This window comes from Ranitomeya variabilis, chromosome 2 (genome assembly GCF_051348905.1).
Source record: "Ranitomeya variabilis isolate aRanVar5 chromosome 2, aRanVar5.hap1, whole genome shotgun sequence".
Lineage (NCBI taxonomy): Eukaryota > Metazoa > Chordata > Amphibia > Anura > Dendrobatidae > Ranitomeya > Ranitomeya variabilis.
Window position 1 is genome coordinate 90,778,804 of NC_135233.1, and position 12,279 is coordinate 90,791,082.

The 12,279-nt window shown below is 49.5% G+C and overlaps 1 long non-coding RNA gene across 1 annotated transcript in view; it reads right to left on the reverse strand.

Annotated features, from left to right (window-relative positions):
• Positions 1 to 8,825: 8,825 nt before the first annotated feature.
• The window catches only part of LOC143804519 (uncharacterized), a 49,050-nt gene continuing 45,596 nt past the window's right edge, over positions 8,826 to 12,279 (reverse strand). The window contains exon 3 of the long non-coding RNA XR_013221042.1: positions 8,826 to 9,056. This is a non-coding gene — a long non-coding RNA (uncharacterized LOC143804519). The remainder of the gene's footprint in view (positions 9,057 to 12,279) is intronic.

Genomic DNA, 12,279 nt, shown 5'->3' on the forward strand with positions numbered 1-12,279 from the left:
CGGGCCCCAACTGGCGGTGTTGGAGCCCGGGGTCAGCAGGAGGAGGAGATGGAGCAGAGTGTAGGCCGAAGCCTGCACTGGCGGCAGCTTTTGGGTCTGTTGTGCCTGCGTGGCAGTTGCAGGACACGTTGCCGGCTGCACAGCAGGGGAACAGCTGGCGGTGCTGAACCCCACTGACACATTGGCTGGTGTTTTTCTCTGTGCAGCTAGCAGTACCGGGCCCTAACTGGCGGTGTTGGAGCCCAGGGTCAGCAGGAGGAGGAGAGGGAGCAGAGTGTAGGCCGAAGCCTGCACTGGAGCAAGTTGAAAGGGAAACTTTAACCCCCCCCCCAGGCGTTTGTAGCTGAAAGAGCCATCGTGTACAGCACTAATGCTGGAAAAGGTAAACTTAGCTCTTTTAATGATGGTCCTTGCACATGCTGAACCTAACACTTATGAAAAGTGTCCCCTCCTACCGTGATACCATTCGGTAGGTGGAACTTTCCTTTGTGATGTGACGCAGCACAGCCGTCATTCTTACCCCCTTGGCGCCGTGCGCCGCCTCCTCAGCGTTGTTTGAATCAGTCCCGGAGCCTGCGCTGTTAGGTTAGCCCTTGGCCATGCACACATTTTGCGCTGCCCGTCTTCTGACATCATTTGGTGTCAGGCTGGCTGCGCCTGTGCGGCCGCGCTGGCTGAGATCCCGCCTCGTACTGTCTTCTGATTTCATCCCACTGGGGGCCTGAGATACGTGGCCATGCGCAGTGCATATCCTCGCCTCTCACTCCCCTCCCTACGGCTTCTTCAGACTGTGCGGTGTCACGGCCGTGGCATGCTATTAGGGACCAGCTGACACCGAACAGTCTGAAGAAGCCATAGGGAGATGAGTGAGAGGTGGAGGTTCAGATATGCACTGCGCATGTCCATGGATCTCAGGCCCCCAGTGGGATGAAATCAGAAGACAGTACGAGGCGGGATCTCTGCCAGCGCGGCCGCACAGGCGCAGCCAGCCTGACACCAAATGATGTCAGAAGACGGGCAGCGCAAAATGTGTGCATGGCCAAGGGCTAACCTAACAGCGCAGGCTCCGGGACTGATTCAAACAACGCTGAGGAGGCGGCGCACGGCGCCAAGGGGGTAAGAATGACGGCTGTGCTGCGTCACATCACAAAGGAAAGTTCCACCAACCGTACGGTATCACGGTAGGAGGGGGCACTTTTCATAAGTGTTAGGATCAGCATGTGCAAGGAGCACCACGAAAAGAGGCACTTTTTCCCTTTGCATCATTACTGCTGCACAAGGTGGCTCCTTCAGTAACAAACGCCTGGGGGAGGGGGGCAGGTTCCCTTAAATTTAACTTGTTGTGCCTGCGTGGCGGTCGCAGTACACGCTGCCGGCTGCACAGCAGGGGAACAGCTGGCGGTGCTGAACCCCACTAACACATTGGCGAGGTGTTTGGCTCTGTGCGGACAGCACTTCTGGACGGCAACTGGCGGTGTTGGAGCCCAGGGACAGGTGGAGGAGGAGGAGGTTGGAGGAGGTTGGAGGAGGTAGGAGGGATTGCCACACACACAGCAGGGGAACAGCTGACGTTACTGAACCCCAATAACAGAGGAGGGACTGTCGGGACTGTGCGTACAGCACTTCTGGACGGCAACTGGCGGTGTTGGAGCCCAGGGACAGGTGGAGGAGGAGGAGGTTGGAGGAGGTTGGAGGAGGTAGGAGGGATTGCCACACACACAGCAGGGGAACAGCTGACGTTACTGAACCCCAATAACAGAGGAGGGACTGTCGGGACTGTGCGTACAGCACTACTGGACGGCAACTGGCGGTGTTGGAGCCCAGGGACAGGTGGAGGAGGAGGAGGAGGTTGGAGGAGGTTGGAGGAGGTAGGAGGGATTGCCACACACACAGCAGGGGAACAGCTGACGTTACTGAACCCCAATAACAGAGGAGGGACTGTCGGGACTGTGCGGACAGCACTTCTGGACGGCAACTGGCGGTGTTGGAGCCCAGGGACAGGTGGAGGAGGAGGAGGTTGGAGGAGGTAGGAGGAGGTAGGAGAGATTGCCACACACACAGCAGGGGAACAGCTGACGTTACTGAACCCCAATAACAGAGGAGGGACTGTCGGGACTGTGCGGACAGCACTTCTGGACGGCAACTGGCGGTGTTGGAGCCCAGGGACAGGTGGGGGAGGAGGAGGTTGGAGGAGGTTGGAGGAGGTAGGAGGGATTGCCACACACACAGCAGGGGAACAGCTGACGTTACTGAACCCCAATAACAGAGGAGGGACTGTCGGGACTGTGCGGACAGCACTTCTGGACGGCAACTGGCGGTGTTGGAGCCCAGGGACAGGTGGAGGAGGAGGAGGTTGGAGGAGGTTGGAGGAGGTAGGAGGGATTGCCACACACACAGCAGGGGAACAGCTGACGTTACTGAACCCCAATAACAGAGGAGGGACTGTCGGGACTGTGCGTACAGCACTTCTGGATGGCAACTGGCGGTGTTGGAGCCCAGGGACAGGTGGAGGAGGAGGAGGTTGGAGGAGGTTGGAGGAGGTAGGAGGGATTGCCACACACACAGCAGGGGAACAGCTGACGTTACTCAACCCCAATAACAGAGGAGCGACTGTTGACTGTGCGTACAGCACTTCTGGACGGCAACTGGCGGTGTTGGAGCCCAGGGGCAGGTGGAAAAGCAGAGGAACACAATGTAGGCCGAAGCCTGAGAAAGTCAAAAGGGAACCTTTAACCCCCCCCCCCCCCAAGGTGTTTGTAGCTGAAAGAGCCAGCTTGTGCAGCACAAAAGATGCAAAAGGAAAAGGTGGCTCTTTTCATCATGCTCCTTGCAAACACAGAACTAAACACTTATAAAATGTGTCCCCTGCAACCGTAAAACCGTCCTGGAGGTGGGACTTTCCTTCGTAATGTGACGCAGCACAGCCGTCATTCCTACCCCCCCGGCGCCGCGCACCGGCTCCTCAGCGTTGTTTGATTCCGTCCCGGAGCCTGCGCTGTCATGTTATCCCGTGGCCAGGCACACTTAGCGCTGCCCGTCTTCTGGCATCATTTGGTGTCAGGATGGCTGCGCCTGTGCGGCCGCGCTGGCCGAGAGCCCGCCTCGCAGTGTCTTCTGATTTAATCCCACTGGGGGCCTGGGATCCATGGACATGCGCAGTGCATATCCTCGCCTCTCACTCCCCTCCCTACGGCTTCTTAAGACTGTGCGGTGTCACGGCCGTGGCATGCTATTAGGGACCAGCTGACACCGAACAGTCTGAAGAAGCCATAGGGAGATGAGTGAGAGGTGGAGGTTCAGATATGCACTGCGCATGTCCATGGATCCCAGGCCCCCAGTGGGATTAAATCAGAAGACACTGCGAGGCGGGCTCTCTGCCAGCGCGGCCGCACAGGCGCAGCCATCCTGACACCAAATGATGCCAGAAGACGGGCAGCGCTAAGTGTGCCTGGCCACGGGATAACATAACAGCGCAGGCTCCGGGACGGAATCAAACAACGCTGAGGAGCCGGTGCGCGGCGCCGGGGGGGTAGGAATGACGGCTGTGCTGCATCACATTACGAAGGAAAGTCCCACCTCCGGGACGGTGTTACGGTATCAGTGGACACATTTTATAAGTGTTAAGTTCTGCGTGTGCAAGGTGCTAAACAAAAATAGCTACCTTTTCCTTGTGCAGCATTACTGCTGCACAAGGAGGCTCTTTCAGTAACAAACGCCTTGGGGGGGGGGGACAGATTCCCTTACATTTCAGTTGTTGTGTCAGCGTGGCGGTCGCATGACACATTGCCGGCTACACAGCTGGGGATCAGCTGACGTTACTGAAACCCAATAACACTGGGTCGTATGTTTTGACTGTGCAGACGGCACTTCTGAGCCTCAACTGGCGGTGTTGGAGCCCAGGAATTTAAATTCAGGTGGTAGAAAGATGAACACAACAGGAGACCTGGATAACGTATACAGTGACCTAATTATTTAATCAGGAGGAGGAGTGGCAAATTCCTGCGAGATCCAGGCCTTGTTCATTTTCAGGAAAGTAAGCCGGTCAACGTTATCGGAGGATAGTCGCATGCGACGGTCAGTTAGTACACCACCTGCAGCACTAAAGACACGTTCCGATAATACACTGGCCGCAGGGCAAGACAGCACCTCCAATGCATACTGGCTTAGCTCTGGCCATGTATCCAGCTTTGAGACCCAAAACTTGAAAGGGGAAGAGCCGTCTGGGAGTACAGCAAGAGGGCAAGACATGTAGTCTGTCACCATCTGACGGAACCGTTGCCTCCTGCTGACTGGAGCCGTCTGTGATGGTGTAGACTTTTGTGGGGGGCACAGAAAACTGTGCCACAGTTGGGCCATACTGGTCTTGCCTTGGGCAGAGGCACTGCTTCTGCTCCCTCTTTGTGCAGAGCCTCCACCACTGCCTGGACGCACTGAGCTGCTTTGGAATGCACTAGCAGCACTTCTCTCAGTTGGAATGGAGAAGATGATGGAATTGACCAGTGTGTCTTGGTACTCCCGCATTTTTCGCTCCCGGTTCAACGGTGTGATGAGGCTTTCTACGTTGTCCCGGTAGCGAGGATCGAGGAGGGTGAACACCCAATAATCAGACATGTTGAGAATGTGGGCGATGCGGCGGTCGTTTCTCAGGCACTGCAGCATGTAATCCACCATGTGCTGCAGACTGCCAACTGCCCAAGAAACGCTGTCCCCTGCTGGAGGCGTGATCTCTGCCCGCTCGTCATCACCCCACCCTCGCTGTACACACTGAGTACTGGACAATTGTGTAACTCCCTCCTCTGGACGGATGTCTTCCTCCTCCATTGACTCCTCCTCATCCTCCTCACAAACTGTCCCCTGCCTACGCGTTTGTGAGGAACCACGTGGCGCTGACTGTCCAGAAGATGATGGAAATGGTGAATCCTCATCCTCCACCTCTTCCACAACATCATCCCTTAGCGCTTGCAGTGATTTTTCAAGCAGGCAGATAAGGGGGACAGTCATGCTGACTAGTGCATCATCTGCACTCGCCATCCGCGTGGAATAATCAAAGGGACGCAAAACCTGGCAGACGTCATTCATAGTGGCCCACTCTGTGGTTGTGAAGTCTGTACGGCGCTGACTGCGACTTCTTTGCGCCTGAAGCAGCTGGTACTCCATTACAGCTTGCTGCTGCTCACACAACCGCTCCAACATATGTAACGTGGAATTCCACCTGGTAGGTAGGTCACATATGATGCGATGTTCCGGCAGGCGGTGTCAGCGCTGCAGAGCCGCAATGCGCGCTTTTGCCGTGCTGGAACGCCGCAAGTGAGCACACTCTAGGCGGACCTTGTGCAGCAGTGCATCAAGATCCGGATAGTCCCTCAAAAAGCTCTGCACGACCAAATTGAGCACATGTGCCAGACATGGGATGTGAGTGAGGTTGCCGAGGCCCAGAGCTGCCACCAGATTTCGGCCATTATCACACACTACCATGCCTGGCTGGAGATTCGCTGGCACAAACCACACATCGCTCTCCTGCTTGATGGCATTCCAGAGCTCCTGCGCTGTGTGGCTACGATTCCCCAAAAAAATTAATTTCAACACGGCCTGTGACGTTTGGCCACGGCTGTGCTCATGTCGGTCGTAACAGGTACACGTTCATCACGGGTCCATGTGGAGGTGGACTGTGACGGCTCCTGCAGCGATGATTCTGAGGAACTGGTGTAAGAGGAGGAGTCAATGCGTACAGAATGGATTCCTGCAATCCTTGGAGTGGGCAGGACACGTCCTGCGCCACTCGCACGGTCTGTACCCGGCTCAACGACATTAACCCAATGGGCAGTGAGGGAAAGGTATCGCCCCTGTCCATGTTGACTGGTCCACGCATCGGTGGTGAGGTGGACCTTGCTACTGACGGCGTTCAGTAGCGCGTGTTTTATGTGTCCCTCCACATGCTTGTGCAGGGCAGGGACGGCTTGCCTGCTGAAGTAAAAGTGGCTAGGCACATTGTACTGTGGGACTGCCAATGACATCAAGTCACGGAAGCTGTCAGTCTCCACCAGCCTGAATGACAGCATTTCCAGTGACAGAAGTTTGGCAATGCCTGCAGTCAGAGCCTGTGCTAGTGGGTGGTTTGACGAGAAAGGCCGCCTTTTCTCCCATGCCTGTACTACCGATGGCTGTAGACTGGGCTGGGAGTGTGTGGATGACTGGGAAAGTGGCGCTGCGGGTGGAATTACAGTGGGTCTCTGGACAACAGGGCCAGAGGTTCTTCCACGGCGATCCTGGGAGGAAGCCGAACCAGCTGCGTGTGAGCTAGAGGAAGAGGCAACGCGAGCTGAAGAGGTGGTAGCTGCCGCTGTTGGTTGGCCTACCTCTTCAGTGTGTTTTTCTAACTCCGCCGGGTGCCTGTTGCGCACATGTTTCCACATGTTGGAGGTATTGAGGTTGCTGACATTTCGACCTCTTTTGACTTTTTGATGACACACGTTGCATCTGACATAGCAAATGTCATCTGCAACTGTGTCAAAAAAGGACCAGGCACTGCAAGTCTTGGGAGCGCCCTTTTTGGCTTTTGGAAGAGACATGCTCCTAACGGGTGCCAAAGCGGAGGCTGCAGGATCCGCAGTCTTCCCCCTCCCTCTCCCTCTTTGGGCCGTACGGGGAATCTCTTCCTCAGAGCTGCTCCCACAACCTTCCTGTCCCTCACGCCAAGATGGGTCGAGGACCTCATCATCTACACTACCCTCTGCCCCCAACTGCTCCTCCTGGGTAGTCTCAGCAGCAGAGCACGCACCAGTAAGTGGCACCTGAGTGTCATCATCAGCTGATGCGGCCTGCGATGTGGTTACCGGAGCCACTGGCCCACCCGCCTCTTCAGAGGAAGACAGAAAAAGCTGTTGGGCATCACTGCACCCTGCCTCTTCTTCCATTTCTCCAATGCTGCTTGGCTGGCCCCCTGTTTCCAAGCCAAGAGATTCAGAGAACAGAAGTAGAGACGGCTCCTGTCCTGGGCTCTCTGTCTGCCTGGGCAATTTGGCAGGTGGTGAAGAGACAGATGGCTGCTCTCCAGTGCTCTGTGTCTGAGAGGATGTGGCACTAATGGAAGTTGATGCATTAGCTGCCATCCATCCGACAACAGCTTCAATTTGGTCTTGACGCAGCAGCGGTGTACGGCGCTCTGACACAAAGCTGCGCATGAACGACTGTTGCCTGGTGAAAGTGGGTGCTGATGAGTCACCGGTGCCCGCAGCAGGCACAGAATCCCCACGTCCCCTCCCTGCTCCGCGCCCACGCCCACGTGCCTTACTCACTGCCTTCTTCATCTTGGTTGACTGATAAAGATAAGCAGAAAAGTACTAACGGATTTGTGTGCTTATTCCTGAGCAACTCCTCCTAACAGGTATAAGAAACACTAATTTTCTAAAGTGTGGACTAGATTTTAATATGAGCTAATGTGGCCTACACAAATGTAAAGTGGTGTAACTGGTGTGTTTGGTGAACTTTATTATTTATTTCTTTTTGGGGGGCTGAACTGACAACAGATAGAGCTGCAGTCACACGGAGACCGTGCAGACAGACGTAAACGGCGCTGCAAGGCCCAAAAACCCTCCTCTACGTTATCCTATGTAGTGTTTTTCCACAAGTTAGCTGGAGACGGGTGGAAAGACACTAATAGGATTTTTTTAAATAAATTAGCAGCAAACTACACTACTTGAAAAAAAAAGAAAATTGATTTGGCGGTATGACGCAGTGAACAACCCTGAGCTGGAGACAACCAGGCTATGGCTGCTCACAGACTACAGGGCGAGCTGCAATCACACGGAGACCGTGCAGACAGCCGTAAACGGCGCTGCAAGGCCCAAAAACCCTCCTCTACTTTATCCTATGTAGTGTTTTTCCACAAATTAGCTGGAGACGGGTGGAAAGACACTAATAGGATTTTTTTGAATAAATTAGCAGCAGACTACACTACTTGGAAAAAAAAAAAAAAAAAAAGAACAGTATGAGGCAATGAACCACCCTCCCTGAATTGAATACAACCAGCTATGGATGGCCTATGTGGCTGCACTCAGACTAGAGAGTGGGCTGCACTCACACACACACACACACAGACCTTGCAGATCGCTGTGAAAACAGCGCTACAAGGCAAAAGCAAGGTGAATAGTAGGTGAACACAGCGGTTGCTAAATTAGCCTTTGGAAAGCACAAAGAAGCAAATCGCTATCTCTAAACTGTCCCTCAGTCAGCAAACAGCGTCCTGTCACTAACTGAATTCACAGCAGAGTGATCGCAAAATGGCGCCAGCGACTTTTAAACTGCAGCATGACATCATTTCAGCAGCCAATCACAGCCTTGCCAGTACTTTCATGCCCTCCATGCTAAACAGGATGTGCCCACACTTGGAATCATTCTCATTGGCTGAATTTCTGCATTTTGAATCTTGGAACTTCCGATTCCGGTATCCGATACGCGGCAAGTATCGGAATCCCGGTATCGGAATTCCGATACCGCAAGTATCGGCCGATACCCGATACTTGCGGTATCGGAATGCTCAACACTAGTCATGAACTTTTGTTTCAATTATCATAGCACAATGAATTCCTGTGGGGAAGTTTAGATTAGACCTCTGCCAATTACTAGCTATAAAGGTTTACTACCAACCTCTTGCCCCTCCACATACTGTACTACCATTCCTTCAAATCTTACCTTTGACATTAAAATCGTTTTCCCTTCCACTTTGATTTATTACACGAAAAGATAATCATGGAAAAGGCAGAGGATTTATATTCAGCACCTCTCCGTCATTGGCAAGCATCCTGGAACTTTCTTATTTTTATTCTGAATTACGTTATTTATGTTATAAAATTATACATCCTGTTTTATATAATTGGCATAAAGACCATGCACCTAGAGCTCTAACACAAGCCACAGAAAAAAAGACTGTAAAATTCAGCAACTTTGGTAGCTTAACTTCTTTTCTTTAATTAATTCTTCAATACATGGATGCTTTAACAAAAATTGTAGGAGTCGGATCATCTCGGTAATCATTTTTTTTTACTGTTCAAATGGATCTAAAATAAAAAATGAAAATTGATCAGTTTATAAACAACCTGTGTATACAGTTCCTATACTGACTTACACTATGTTACTACAGTTACAGACCAGATACAAACTTTGTATAGTTTCTCAAAAGGGTTTTTTGACAAATGACCTTTATGACATATCGGCAAAAGGAAGAAAAACCAGAGTAAATGCGTAAATGACAATGAAAGAATAAAGCTGCCCCCGTCCACACCAGGTTCTGTATGAATATTGTCTATAGACACCGAGCTAATTATCACAGGAGGGGGCGGAGTCAGACGAAAGTCCTCTATCTTCTAGTCACAGCAGTGATAATCACTAGGTGATAAAACCCTCAGTCTAAGTAAACAAAAGCACACAGCTTTACATGTGACACATTATTAAATTCAGTATTTTATTTATTTAATTTGCAGACAGATTCCCTTTAAGAAAGAGGCCATAGAGTCCAGAAAGATATTCTATTATGAGACTTTGACCAATAAAAGCTTGTTTCATGAATATCTACCGTAAATTCTCATTGGATGGGAGCTTCCTTTATTGTATATAATTCTGACATAGGTTCCAATACATCTCTGTCACAATTCATCACATTCTGTAACATATCAATCTGATTTGATCAAAGAGATTGAAATTTCCAATTCTGGTTCAACTGTTTCCAAAGGTCCCATAAGCTTTAAAAGGGTAAATTTTATTGTTCAAGGTGATATTATTTATTGATTTTTTTATTGAAAGTTAAACCCTATGTGTATCTATTTTTTGGGACTCCACTATGGTTGGTACACAAACCTTGCATGTGGCACAGAAAAAGGTTCTCCCACCCTACAGTTGTGCAGCGTACACCCATTCGTAAACCCGCAATCTACTAAAGATCCACATTTTAAAACATTGATCTGACGACTGTATAACTGTATTGAAAATAACATACAAATATCAGTGAGTGGCTCAAAACTCAACTCTGAAGGAAATGTAAGAATTCATTTCCAGAAACAAAGGAACATAAAATAAATTGCCTTCATGCACAAAATAAGTTTTAAAACACAGTACATTTTGCCATATTCCCCAACTATATTATCTCTCACTTTTGTCCACACAGTCTATCAGTGTAATATCTCAGAAAATCTTTTTAGGCTAGGACTTCACATTAAGATCAAATCTGAGACCAGCTGTGCAACCAAGAACATTTATTCAACTTGCTGCTGCGCAAGTTAGATTGGGAGCAGGAGACGGGGACAAATAAGTCACAACTGACTATGGCGGCAAAGTTGCAACCAGAGGTCCAACAAAGTAATTTTTGAAACCGTTGCTTTGTATTCACGTTAGTTTGTAGGTCACATTTTAAGTGATTTCGATCTTATCTTTGTGTTGCTCTATATATGTGACGTATGTGGAACCTTAGCCTTAGGCCGGGTCACACTTGCGAGTGCAATGTGAGCAACTCTCGCGAGTCTCTCGCATCAATCCCCGGCACTGCCACCAGCACTTGGGACCGGAGTGTGCGACTGCATGTATTTCTATGCAGCTGAACGCTCCGGTCCCTAGAGCAGGCGGCAGTGCCGGGTATTGATGCGAGAGACTCGTGTGAGTTTCTCGCATTGCTCACGCAAGTGTGATCTCGGCCTTAACGTAAAGTAACTATGTTTGCACTACTCCACTGGAAACTGTGATCAGGCAGCCCTGTACTCAGGATTATTGCGGGTGCATACCTTCATAGGAGTCAGTTTTTAAAAATCTCCTTACAATATAGATGATGATTGATCTCTACAAATATCTATGGTTGTCTCTGCTTATTAATATTGTTTTGTGAAGTTTTAATTTAACTATATCTAAAATTGTAATTTTTTTTGTAGTACAGTTTATTTGAGGCTTTGCAATATCTGCTTTGACTTGATAACTATTGACTTTCGCTGAAGCATTTTGCTTTGCTTTAGACGTTTGTCTAATCATATCTCTCTTGTGAATGTAATGTGAAAGAAGAGCAGTACAGGGCAATGTTTAAAATTCAGCTATAAATTTCCGTGTGATAAGTGAGCCATTTACTGATATCATCTGCAGCTGGATTATCTCATTCTTTTATGAATTGAAATTATTCCAGTGTGAGCTATGTAATTACCAATATCTTGTCTCCTTGAATTACCATCTGCACCTAGGAGGATTTGGTAAAAAGGTAGGTAGGTGACAGGCAATGCCCCAATAGGAAAAATATACAAATAATTCCTGAAACGGGTATGTCTAGTAAGAGACAGCATGGTTACCTTCATTATGGACCGTCACAGTAAGCATTTGTTTTTGTCCCATCATTGTAGCTTAAAGGACTGTTCACACTTGAGACACTTTGCAGATTATACAGCAGTCCTTCTCCCATGATCCACAGGACTCTTGCACATATTCAGTGTTGAAGGGCTCACACATTCTACACAGGTCTCCCTGTGGATTCCCATAAAGCTGAAGAGAACACGCAATCCTCAGAGACTCATCAACTTAAAAGAGAATCTGTCGGCACAGAACAACTGTACACATCAAGTTGTTGTGGCTAGACAGTTCAGTGAACCTCCGCACCTACTTGGTCTCCCCGCTATCCCCTCCCTATTCCACCTTCTCTAGCTCCATAAAACAAGAGCTGTCAATTAAAGAAAACAAGTAGGTGGGAACGTTCGTCGCACCGTTTGGCCACACCCAGAGTGCACCAAGCACCCACGCTTGATTTGAACAGTCATTCACTCACTTAACACGCTCAGCAGTAAGTTTGAAATGTCTTGTTTTCTCATGACAACATATAACCCACCTATATCCATCTGCTAATCATAAGTTAGTCAGCAAAGGTAGCCCACATCACATTTCTTGCCCAGAGATCTCCACCAACCTATATGTAGTCAGGGGTGCATACATTTACATGACTCACTCATGCACATTAGATGGAAGTTACCCAAACCCACTGATTTTGCCAGGATTGGCCAACTGTCAGCTTTGTATTGGGGATTGGAGATATTGGATTTCAGCATACCCAATTCTTTGTACTCAAAGTATTTGGCATCAACTTTTTCCCTCTCACGATTTGAAAACACATACAGGAGCTTCTCACAAAATTAGAATACCATCAAAAAGTTAATTTATTTCAGTTCTTCAATACAAAAAGGGAAACTCATATATTTTATAGAGTCATTACAGAGTGATCTATTTAAAGTGTTTATTTCTGTTTATGTAGATGATTATGGC